The following is a 12,291-nucleotide window of genomic DNA, read 5'->3' on the forward strand; positions in this document are numbered from 1 at the left end:
TTCAGTTATGGATGAAAAGAAAAAGGAATGTGGCCTAATTTCCGTATGATTTTTGTTAATGTGAACATTGATGTGCAGTATAGCTCCTATGTTCACATACAAGTAGATTTACAAGATGTGATCAAAAAGTTTTCGGAATGACTCCATAAAAACAACACAACACTTCAATTTGTCTATTCCACACCAGTGGCATTTCCCCATGAAGGATATGAGGATGATCCTACAGTTTAATTTCGTGCCTCTGAGGATAGAAAACATTTTAATTACAGATTTTGATTTTTAATGCGTCCCGACCTAATAATTTCCTTAAACTTCCAGTTTCTGTCGTGAGTTGTCGCCACTGCACATCTCAGACCTTAGAAATACTTTCCGAGGAACCATCCAAATATCTTACAGCAAACATTTTTTTTCTAGCAGTGAAGTTATGGACAGGGGAGGGTGAGGAGGGCAGGGTATGGCTTAACTTTAATTGCCTTTGAGAATGTGACTACGACCCTTCTTTCTGGGTGGTGAAGACCTTGTCAGAGACTACAATACGAATTTTCAAGTACCCTTGCAGCCTCCTTAAATGCAGTTCATTGGTCATTTTAAAAGATCAGAATAAACGAAATAATAAATAATTTTAAATGACCTTAAAAGAGAAAGATAGAAAGGTATCCCTGTAACATGCCATGAAGGCACTTGGGGGGCATGGAGGTAGAGCCCCATGCTTTCCATGACCTCGGCACTAGAATTAGGTGGTGTGGTCGGCACCATGCTCTGACCGCCTTTTACCTCCGGGAAAGACCCGGTACTTAATTTTATAGAAGGCTGAGTGAACCTCGGGGCCATTCTGAAAGTTTGGCAACGAGAAAAAAAACCTGTTACCACCTGGGATCGAACCCCGGACATTTCAGTTCATAGCCAGCTGCTCTACCAACTGAGCTACCCTGCCGCCTCGACTATAGGTAGCTGAAATGCAATTTCTTCGAAGTGTAGTAGGAATAACTCGACTGGATCACATCAGGAATGAGGAAATAAGAAATAATCTAAAAGTTAACAGTCTGTTAGAAACTGTAGATGACTATAAACAGAAATAGTGGGAACACGTACAACGCATGAGCCAAGATAGAATCCCGAAAATAATTGCTATGTACCCACTGGAAAAAGAAATATCGGCCGACCAGCAAAAAGGTGGATACAAGAAATAAAGGAGCCGCAACGGGCTTAAAGCTTACAGCTTGAAGCAGAAGAAGAAGAAGAAGATAATATAAAAATAAAAGGAATAAAAACCAAAATTACATGAAAATAAATAAAATAAGCTATAATAAAACACAAGAATTAACGAGACTTTCAGATGACAGGACTGCCGAAAGATTGTCTGAAGTTGTATTTGATCATTTAGAAGAATTTAGCTGTAGCAAGAAATTAATTGTGTATACTCTATTACTATTATTATTATTATTATTATTATTATTATTATTATTATTATTATTATTATTATTATTAGTTTCTGTCTTGGTCATCAGTCATCAATCTCATATCCTACATACAAAAAAATATCACGAGTCGCCACTGTTCCACACTGTCACCCTCGAAGTAGTTTCCTTGGGATTTGATACACCTGTTTCAGTGCTGTTACCACTGCTCGAAGCACTTCTGTAAGTGTTCCTCTTTAAACACCTCCAAAGCCTTCTGCAATTCGTGCTGGGTAACAGTAATACCCTCAAAATGATGTTTCTGAAGTCTCATTTTAAGTTGCGGGAACAGAAAAAGTCAGCTGGAACTAGATACGGAGAACAGGCGATGTGGGGAACAATAGACATCTTATTCTTTACGTCTTTTCATGATGCAGGAACCCTGCCATCAGCACTCCATTTTTCTTGCCCTTTGCGTCGCACTCTCTCCCTCAATCTTTGTGATACTTATTTGTAAATACTTGATTCACTGTTTGACTCTGTGGTACAAATTTTTTTGTGAACAATGGCTTTAATGTCGAAAAAAAATCATTGACTTCACATTGGATCGAACTTGTCTGGCTTTTTTTTTGGACATGGAGATGAAGGCCTTTTCCGTTGGGAAGATTGTTGCTTTGCTTCTGGATTATATCCATAAATTCACGTTTAATTGCTTCTAATAACCTTCTCCATAAATCATGGGTTATTTTGAAGGTGTTCTTTAAGATCTGTGCAGGAAATCACACGGTTTTGCTTTTGGACATTTGAAAGGAGGTGAGGCACGAACTTTGCTGCAATTCTTCTCATGTTCAAATAGTCTTTCAAAATGCTTTGAACACTTCCATATGAGATTCCTAGTGCATCAGATATTTTCCGTATCGTAACATGTCTATCATTTAACATGATATCTCTCACCCGAGCAATATTTGCATTAGTTTTGTTTGAATAGGATCGTTCTTAACGATTTGCATCCTGAACTGACGTCACATCACTTTTAAAGTTAGAAAACCTCTGAAATGCTTTAGATTTACCAATTGTTTTCTCCCCATAAGCTGTTCTTAGCATTTGATACGTTTCTGTTGCACTTTATCCTAGTTCAAAGCAAAATTTGATGCATGTTCGATATTCTCTGTAATCCCGAAATTTTGCGAGACATAAATATCGCCACATGCATAAAACATGTGTTCACTTCACAGGTTGTAACTCTACACTGGAAGGTCATAACAGATTGCGCCACCTCTCATTTTAAACAGAAGGAATTGCTGCATGTATAGTTTGGGAAAAAATAAAAGACATCTCACTGACAAATTCTTTCTGAAGGAATTCCGAAAACTATTTGATCGCACCTCGTATAATGGAACAAGAGGATGTAAAATATAATTTTAATTATATTTCTGTATTTAACATCCCTTTTTAATGATTGAGACTATTCAGAGATAAGGCCTGGTGATAATGAAACAAATATGTAGGCCTAATGATATGATATGATATATTTATTTCTACAGCTCTTATTTAGTAATGGGTCGCCATCACATCTCTGTATTCGTGCTCCCTATCACCTTCTAATTACAATAACACATACAAACTTTCATCAACATGTGCAGTCATCTTATTTTACCTTCGCTACCCCTATTACTATAATACATACCCTCAATTTGCTCTCTAACCTCTCACCATAAAATTTTCCCTCCTATCTAATGAACACCTCACCACTTTTATGGTTTACTTATATTGAAGTACTTGCTATCGTCTAAAATTTCCCTAATTTTAAACTAACTTTCACTAACACTATTTAATCATAATCATTCACTTTCATCTCTAATTTACAATCACTTCTACTTCTGCTCACTTCTGTCATCACTCTTATCCCCCATTTCTCCATTAGTCACTGAATCACATGTTTATTTGTTCACTTTCACCCTGATAAATTTTTAGTTAGGCATTATTTTTGTAAGTCAACTCAACCTTCATTTGTAAACTTACTCTCTTTCTATCATTTCAATTTCTCTGATTGTACGCTAACTTAGTCGACACTTCCAATATTAGTAACATTTCACTACCAATTCCTATTTCTTCTAGTCACCTTCTTTTTCATCTATTGTTTCTCTGGACACTAATTTACTTATTCGTTCATACATTTTCCCTCCAATTATTTTAATAGTTACTCTTACTCCTTGAACACTCACTTAATTGTTTCTATGTCTTTTGCCATTCTTTTATCACTTCCCCCCTTAAGCACCAACTTCGTAGACTGTAGTTCTGCAGTTCCTTATTTCCTCCTTTCTTCCTCTCACAAGTAGATGGACTACCCAAATCTTCTTTACTTCCCCTCCTTGTCGACTCCGGACGTCTTGCTTGTTTCTCCTTAACCACCTTCTTGATCTGTTTTCTATGACCTACTCTTCCCGCCGTCAGCTGATTTGTCATCTTATCCCTTCCGCTATAAATATGTAGTGAAAATAAAAGAGCTTGTCAAAGCACTCAGAAGAACATGATCCATAATTAATTGAAGGGGTAAGAATGAGATAGCCCAAAGCCACAATTTTAACAAAAAATGTTTTTTGTGCGAGTTCATTTCTTGCATACATATGAGGAAGCTACTAGTAAGATACTATAAAAATTACTCTACAAATAATGTAAGTATATCTGAAGAAATTATGATACCACACCTAATATCATTGGACTCTAAGGTTGCTATGCATAGACATTTCGCTAGCCCGCGCTACGAGAGTGCTAAACTAGCCCCGGCTATTGACTGGTTACTTGTACAGGATTCATATCATATAATATCGCTAACACTGGTTTATGAATACGAAAAACGTTAGTTCGCTGATCATCCACCGGAAGCCTGCGCTAAGAATGTCTATGAATATGGCCCTAAGAGTGCTATTCATAGACATTTTGCTAGCCCACGCTACGTGCGTGCTAAACTAGTCCCGGCTATCGACTGGTTACTTGTACGGAATTCATATCATATCGCTAACACTGGTTTATGTATACGAAAAACATTAGTTCGCTGATCATCAACCGGAAGCCTGCACTAAGAATGTCTATGAATACGGCCCTAAAGCTTTAATATGCTCTCCTGTAAAGTTTTGTTTATGTGGCTTAGGACTATATCATTCTCACCCCTTCAGTTCTTTTATCACAGTTGTCACAGGATCTACTTGTCCTTGTATCCGTACATCTTTCTGTGAAACATCTCAGAGAAATATATTATCAGAATATAATATGGGGATCTTGTTTTGGAGATTGGCATAAAACAATGGAAATTTTAAAGTCATTTTAAATCTGAAGATGAATGTTTTTATATTGCGTATTGCATTGCTTTAAGTCTGCATTTTCACATTACTGTATTTGTGCGTGGCATTGTGATTTATCAGTAATTGTTTTTCAAGCTCTCGTACTGAATAATTGCATATCTCTTCAGGAAAAATTAGGCTTGCTGATGTTTTCATACGTTCTTAAACAGTATTTTAATTTTAATAAGGCATATCTTTGGTATGGTTGGCAATTATTTTTGGCCGTATAGTGGCCACCATCTTTTCTTCAGACCTAAGTATTGTGCATTCAGAGCTGACCAACAGGAATGTATTTTCTGGATAAAACAAAATTATTAAACATGGTTTATTTCGGGAATAAAGCCTAGAGTCTCGTGTGATAGATTTATGGAACATAAAAGAATCCACTCTCTGATTGAGAAGATTCTAGGCATTGTTTCAACCAGTTATTTCATATGCCATTACTTTCTTGGTCATATGACTCAAAATCTCAATTGAAATTGACATTTCTACAGAACGTTCCATGAAATCACTGACAAACAAAGCTGGAACAGAGCTGGATAGCTGAATAAAAATTAATTTATTAAAAAATGTTGGGCTGAAAATGCACATTAAGATCTCTATTGATTTTGACCATACATATTCATATTCTGAAGACTGAAAACAAACAATCTGATTAAAGTTTTGTATTTGTTTATATTCTGTCATTCTATATCCTTTTCTATAGCAAAAAATGCTTTATTATGTGTTTCAGTTTGGTTTAGATTCTGTTTACTCACTTTAATTTCAAATGGCTTTCATTTACTCAATTCTTTTATCAGTTTTCAAACATTGAAGTGTTTTGGTAATGTAACTACTTCTTAGGTCATAAAATGCAGCATGCATGCATTAGCTTTTACGTAACTTTACTGTGGAACTGTTCAGAAGAGCTACATTTAATAAGATCATTTATTGCAGAAAATAACAACACCTACAGAAATTTGTTGTTGTAAATGTTAAAATATAATACCGCTCCTATACCTTAAAACCCTTTCCTTTTCCCATTTGTTTTCGTTCGTATTGTAAAATCGTTTAATTCTCACCACAATTAGCAAGTTAGGATTAAAATATTGTTTTCACAATATGCATCTGGCGTCTAGAACTTTTGATATCACCAGTTAGAGAAATTTTGGATACATTTTTGGTATACTCTCTGTTAGAATAACAATATTAATCTTAAAATAAATTGTAAAAAGAAAATTGTTAAAAAATAATGCACATGTTGTCACAAAATTTGGCCTACCAACATCTAGGGCGTGTTTTCTGGAGGAGGGGGGGGATTGAACTGAAAACTTATGTGGGGGAAAAAAAGCCACGTTTTCGAAATATCAAGGTTTTCAAGTTGAACTATTGTGGTGTGTACAGCTTCATTTGCTTTCCCTACTGTACATAATAATGTGATTGAAACATGTGGAATTGTGCTAACAAACACTACAAGTCAAGTGGTTTATGTTCTATATGTTTTGTGCTTTATGCTTTCCTGTATACAGATTGTCATTATACCATATTTCATCGCGTAATAAACGCCATAGCATAATGGTTGCATCTTCATTTATAGACAAATTCATCAGAACTTTAAAATTACACTGCATAATCATTGCATGGATATTTCTGTTGTATCACGATCAAGAATTATTTAAAAATAACGTGCCGCTACTGCAACACAAAGTATCTTTACACTCAAGGTCGAATGTGCGAGCAACAGTAGTGGCAGCTGACGAAAATGAATGGAATGGGGGTGCGAGATGTTAGCACCGAGCCAATAGCCAGAAATGCCTTCAGTTCAGTACAATTGTTGGTCCCGAGTGTTCGAGATACTTTTTTTTTAGGTCTGGACCAATAATTTTTCTGCAGACTGGTCCAGTAGTCAGATAATATCGACTTCTTTGTATCAATTGTGCTGTTACATGTGATTCAACAATACCATGAATGTTTTTAGTCAATAAAGGCGTGTTTTAATTCAATAACAGCACAGTAATTTTTATTTTTCAAGATATTGTTCGTGTTACATTTCCAGCGTCGCACACTAATACTGATGCCCCTCTCTCTCTTCTTTATGCGATGAAATTTGGTATTAGTCAATGACCATTAGAATGACTAAAGTGTCAATACTTTTTATAGATATTCGACTTATGCTTCAGTAGACAGGGAATGATCTGCATCTTCTAGTCACATGCCATGATTACCAGAGGTGATGCCAAAACTTAGTGGCCTTTTCTCTCTTTTCTCACAGAAATTAAGAGAAAATAGTGAGAGCATATAGGTTTTCATGGCCGGTGTCTATGTGATGAAGGTTTTACAGGCTGAGATTCCGTAGTCTACTGGTGTCATTTGTACCTTTCAGACGTTTCGTCTGCTACTGCAGCAGACATCATTAGTGGTGAGGTATCCTTGGGCGAAGTGTTCTCCTTGATGTAATTGTGGCAACTGATATCGCAACTGTTTATCTCCTTATTAATAGGGCCGGGGACGGGGTATGATGTTCTGTTGACAGTGTAGTTTGCACCCACTAGAACTTGGTTTTCATTCATTGTTCCATCATTGTGTTGTTGTCGATATGCTCTTGCCATTCCGTATACATTGCAGAACATCTATGAAACTCAGGGTTACCATGAAAAGAAATTTTATAGGAGGACATGGAATCTAAAATCAGAGGACATTGCTGAAAAAAGGAAGACTTTTTAAAAATTGGTATGAACAAAATTAAAGATAAAAACAAGGCTCACCTTAGTTAGTTTTCTCACTAGTTGCTGGATAAGTATTACATCTGTACCCTACTTATCGGTGGAGCCCACTTTGTGCACAAGAGCCTGAAGAGGCAAACTTATATCTTGCAACAAATAACTATGGAACTGTTCACAGGAGATGTCCTTGTAATTATATTTCACCATGATGATACCTCTTGATATCTCCGTTAGCATGCAATTTCGTTCTTTTGTCCATTGAGCAGATATTATATATTAGGGAAAATACTCTCTCAACACTTCCATTGTGACTTGGGATAAATACATTTAATAGAATTGACATATTTTTAACAGTTCTGAGAAAGTTCAGTGCTCGCAGAACTATTGTAATTGAAGAATTTGCACCATTGTTAATCTAAAGTTAAATCGTTGTCCAAATTAACTTGATTGGCATATCTTTGTACATTGCAGAATAAAATGGATAAAATAGCTTAGAATCATGAATAGTGACATTTTTAGATTGCAAGAATTCAATGCATGTCAATAGGTCATCATATTTTATGTTTTTTTATGTGCTCCAGCTTCAGCCATTGAAAGCAGTTAAATTCTTTCATAGGTTTTCACCATTTGTTTAGATATTTTTTTTAAATGCCTGCCGGATGGGATAAATTGATTAAAAAAGAGGACATGTCCTCCTTTTGCCAGGAGGTAACCCTAATGAAACTGCGGGTTGGGACAGATAAGTAAGTGGTGGCAGAACATGCATTCCAAGACGGGAGTAATGACATACTGTTCAAGGACACAGATATCCTCAGCAACACTGTTCATGTTTTCACCCGCTTAGATTGTGAGGTGATCGAGATCCACAAACATTAATAACTTTAACCACAAGGGGGAAGGTCTGGAGCTCAACAAATGTTGGCATCCAGTCTTGAAACATACACATAAAATCCAATCATCAACAACACGACGGAACAACAAATGAAAACAATTTTCCAGCAAATGTTGACAACACAACACCATATCATATCCCCGGTGTATCAGTTGCCACCGGTACATCAAGAAGGCCACTTCGCCCAAGGATACCTCATCACTGATGGTGTCTGCTGTAGTAGCAGATGAGACATCTGGTAGAAGCAACACCAGTAGACCACGGCATCTCATCACACAAAAATAATCACATTTAACAAGCAAACATTCTGATGGGGGCAGATAGAAAAGTTAATTTTTTTTTCTTCCACCATGTTAATAATGTCAAAACAAGTGCTTATACAAATTTTGGCCACTTGACTGCAATTACGAGGGCCGTAAAAAAATAAGTTCGCCGGGGGCCGTTAACAGAGAAAAAACACAGTTTCATTGGAAAAATTTGTTGGAACAGACACAGAAATTGTGGGCTATTTTCAATATATTTCCCACTGGAATTGAGACTTTTTCATATCATGGAATCGACAGAGAGGTGCAGACGGCTGTCAAACACAGATTCCGATCCCAGGCAGCTACTTCTACGACACCAGGATACAAAAATTGATTCCATGGTATGACAAATGTGTCAATTCTAATGGGGAATATGTTGACAAATAGCGCAACAATTGCTCTATCTCTTTTAATAAATCTTTCCATGCAATTGTGCTTTTTTTTTCTATAAACGGCCCCAGGAAAAGTCACTTTCTGGATGGCCTCGTAATTGTGGGGGAGTGGCCAAAATTTGTATGAGCACTTCTTTTGACATTGTTAACATGGTGGAAGAAAAAAAATTAACTTTATCTACCCCCATCAGAATGTTTGCTTGTAAGACATTTCTTTTTTACTCAGTTTGTCAGCAGAACAAGCCCTAATAGTTTGCCAGTCGAATTTCGTGACATCATGTGTAACTCATAATTTTCAACAGTAGCTCTGTCTGATGATAGTGGATGTACTGTTTGTATTTGTTTCTTACCTTTGCAGCAGGTCTTTGCCTGTCCTCTCTAGTACCACTAACCACCAGCTATGAGTAGTACATGTGGTGGGCCTTGTGTGGTCGGATGAGGAGCTTTCTGGGTCGAGCACCGATATATGTACTGTATTAGAAATTGCGGCTCAGTTAGCAACAGGTCTCTGTTTCTCAGGTCTGAAACTGTAAATATCCCACTTAATTTTCAATTCCCAGTTTCATTGATGTTTTCAATTTTTGGTCTGTTCATAAAATCTTTTATTCATGTAGTTGTACAGTTGTGCATTGTGTGATAATTGTAGGCTAGATGCATGCCACTTTTTTGTGTTACATGTTATTCGTCACTTGAAACTTGATACAATGAAGCATTTTAGAGTAGTTGTCAGTTAAGGCTGGTTCACAATAAACCGGGAACGAGAACCAGAATGAAAACGAGAAGCAGAGGACGTGAATATGAAAATTTTTGATTCACAATAAACCGAGAACGTAGACGACTATGCATATCGATATGTATATCAATAACGATATGTAAAGTCGATATTACACATTCTGATGTTACTTGTATATAACTGACCAATGGCGTTCTCTCGTGAGTACAAGGCAGCCAAATTAAACACAGGTTAACCAACTTCGAAATTTCAACTGAAACATCATTAGGTACGGTACTATAAATATGCCCATGATCTTTATTATCATACCCTATTTTAAGTCTATCATAACATAAAATAATTAGAGAAGAAACATTTGTAATAGAACAAAAATGAACACAACAGTAGTTATTGAATTGAAGCGTGAATATGTAGTGTGTAATACAACCAATACAGTAATAAAATATGATTCACTTCCGATCGGTGTTCAAAGATGCAGTTATTGAAAGCCACGTTTTTTCCTTCATTTTCTCATCTTTATACGAGGCGCGCCGCTGATCGAAAATGTGAGGATTTCAATATTAGAATCTCATCAAATAAAACTTGCTCCATGATGCACAGCACAGAACAAAATAATGCATAGGTTATGTCACGGTCTTCTTGCTACAAAATATACGACGACAAAATAGCTTTTAGATGGCAGTAGAATGGATCTAGTGGGCTGTGATCGGAAACATGAACGCCAGAGTTGAAACTTGGCCAACTCTCCGTTCCTGATCTCGGGCTCTGGCAAGCTTTTCGTTAATTGTGAATGCTCACATTTAAATTTCTACATTTTAACAATTTTACCGTTTTCGTTTTCGTTCCGATTCTCATTTCCAGTTTATTGTGAACCAGCCTTTACTCAAGAAATAAATTACTGCTTCTCAGAAACTAAATCTGATCAAGAGCACCAAAGAGAGGAAAGATCTCTACAGGCACTATACTGTATTTATTTAGTGAATAATTGGTAAAACAGAGAAAAATTCTCTCCGGCACCAGGACTCGAACCCAGGTTTCCAGCTTTATGTGCTGTTGCTTCATCCACTAAGCCACATCAGATTCAAGTTCTGATGCCGGATTGAATCCCTCTCATTTTTAAGTTCTACTTACTGAGTTCCCCTTTGTTGGCCTACCCTCGTGCACCATGTCACAGTATGTGTGACAGTAGACACAATGTCCAACCACAAGTACAGAGGTGCACTCATTACTAGAGTTGGGCCGATTCGTGTACGAATCGTTCATTTGAATGACTAATAATAAAGATCGTAAGAATCGTTTTGTGATATCAACGAATCGTTGTTCAAAAGAATAATAATGAATCAACATGGTATCGTAACCCACGATTCTATTTACTTGTTTGATGTAACCTGTCAGCGGACATTTCCGAACTGTGCTGAATGCTCCCGAGGGAAGTGAAATCAGAATACTGATTTATTAAGTGTGAAAAATAATGAAGACGAACCTGAAATTTACATGGTTAAATAGAGATGTAATGTAAAAAATGTACTTGATAATAAGTTTCAGTTAATAAGTTATAATTAAGAAACACTAACTTGAATAATTTTCTAGACTAATGGAGGCCATGATGAATGGTTCCAGCCAATGAGAAAGAGACAATCCAATGTCTCGCCTCATATGCCATCTATGCGAGAGATGTAGAACGTTTTTGTTCTACCCATGGTTTGCAAAGGAAAGTGTCATTTAAGTCGTTCGTTGAAGATTCAAAAGAATTGTTGGAATCGCAGACTAGGAAGAATCGTGAACTCGTTGACGATTCAAAAGAATAGTTGAAATCGCAGACTGGGAAGAATCGTGAATGAATCATTAGAATCGATTCATAATGTATGATTGAATCATTGGAATCGACTTCTGAAAAAGAATTGTGTTGCCCAACTCTACTCATTGCGAGTGACTAAGTGGCAGGGGTCCGACAGAACATGGCACCGTCTTGAATCACGAAGTGATTATTTATGCTTTGTCATATTACTATGATGTACCGAAGTACATATGGCGTTTTAGTGCAGTAATTCTGCATTTCCATATGGTGAAGAATCGGTAGAATGGAGAAAAATTCTCTCCAGCACTGGGACTCGAACCTGGGTTTCCAGCTTTATGTTCTGATAAGTAGAACTTAAAAATGAGATGGATTCAATCTGGCATTGGAACTTGAATCTGGTGTGGCTTAGTGGATAAAATGCTAGTAATATACTGTGACATGGTACACGAGGGTAGGCCAACAAAGGGCAACATAGTAGGTAGAACTTAAAAATTGAGAGGGATTCAATCCAGTATCGGAACTTGAATCCAGTGTGGCTTAGTGGATAAAGTGCCAGCACGTAAAGCTGGAAACCTGGCTTCGAGTCCCAGTGCCGGAGAGAATTTTTCTCCATTCTACCGATTCTTCACCATATGGAAATGCAGAATTACTGCACTGAAACTCCATATGTACATCATAGTAATATGCATTTATTTAGTCCATCTGAGTTAATTACCTTTGATTAAATGCTT

The 12,291-nt window shown here is 36.8% G+C and overlaps 1 protein-coding gene and 1 long non-coding RNA gene across 2 annotated transcripts in view; one reads left to right on the forward strand and one right to left on the reverse strand.

Moving 5' to 3' along the window:
• The window catches only part of LOC138701388 (uncharacterized), a 43,961-nt gene extending 34,418 nt beyond the window's left edge, over nucleotides 1-9,543 (reverse strand). The window contains exon 1 of the long non-coding RNA XR_011332532.1: nucleotides 9,380-9,543. This is a non-coding gene — a long non-coding RNA (uncharacterized lncRNA). The remainder of the gene's footprint in view (nucleotides 1-9,379) is intronic.
• Nucleotides 1-12,291, forward strand: part of LOC138701387 (mitochondrial 2-oxodicarboxylate carrier-like) — a 54,576-nt gene that overhangs the window by 10,243 nt on the left and 32,042 nt on the right. The gene's annotated exons all lie outside the window — the stretch shown is intronic.

The sequence above is a fragment of the Periplaneta americana genome, chromosome 6 (genome assembly GCF_040183065.1).
Source record: "Periplaneta americana isolate PAMFEO1 chromosome 6, P.americana_PAMFEO1_priV1, whole genome shotgun sequence".
Taxonomy (NCBI): Eukaryota; Metazoa; Arthropoda; class Insecta; order Blattodea; family Blattidae; genus Periplaneta; species Periplaneta americana.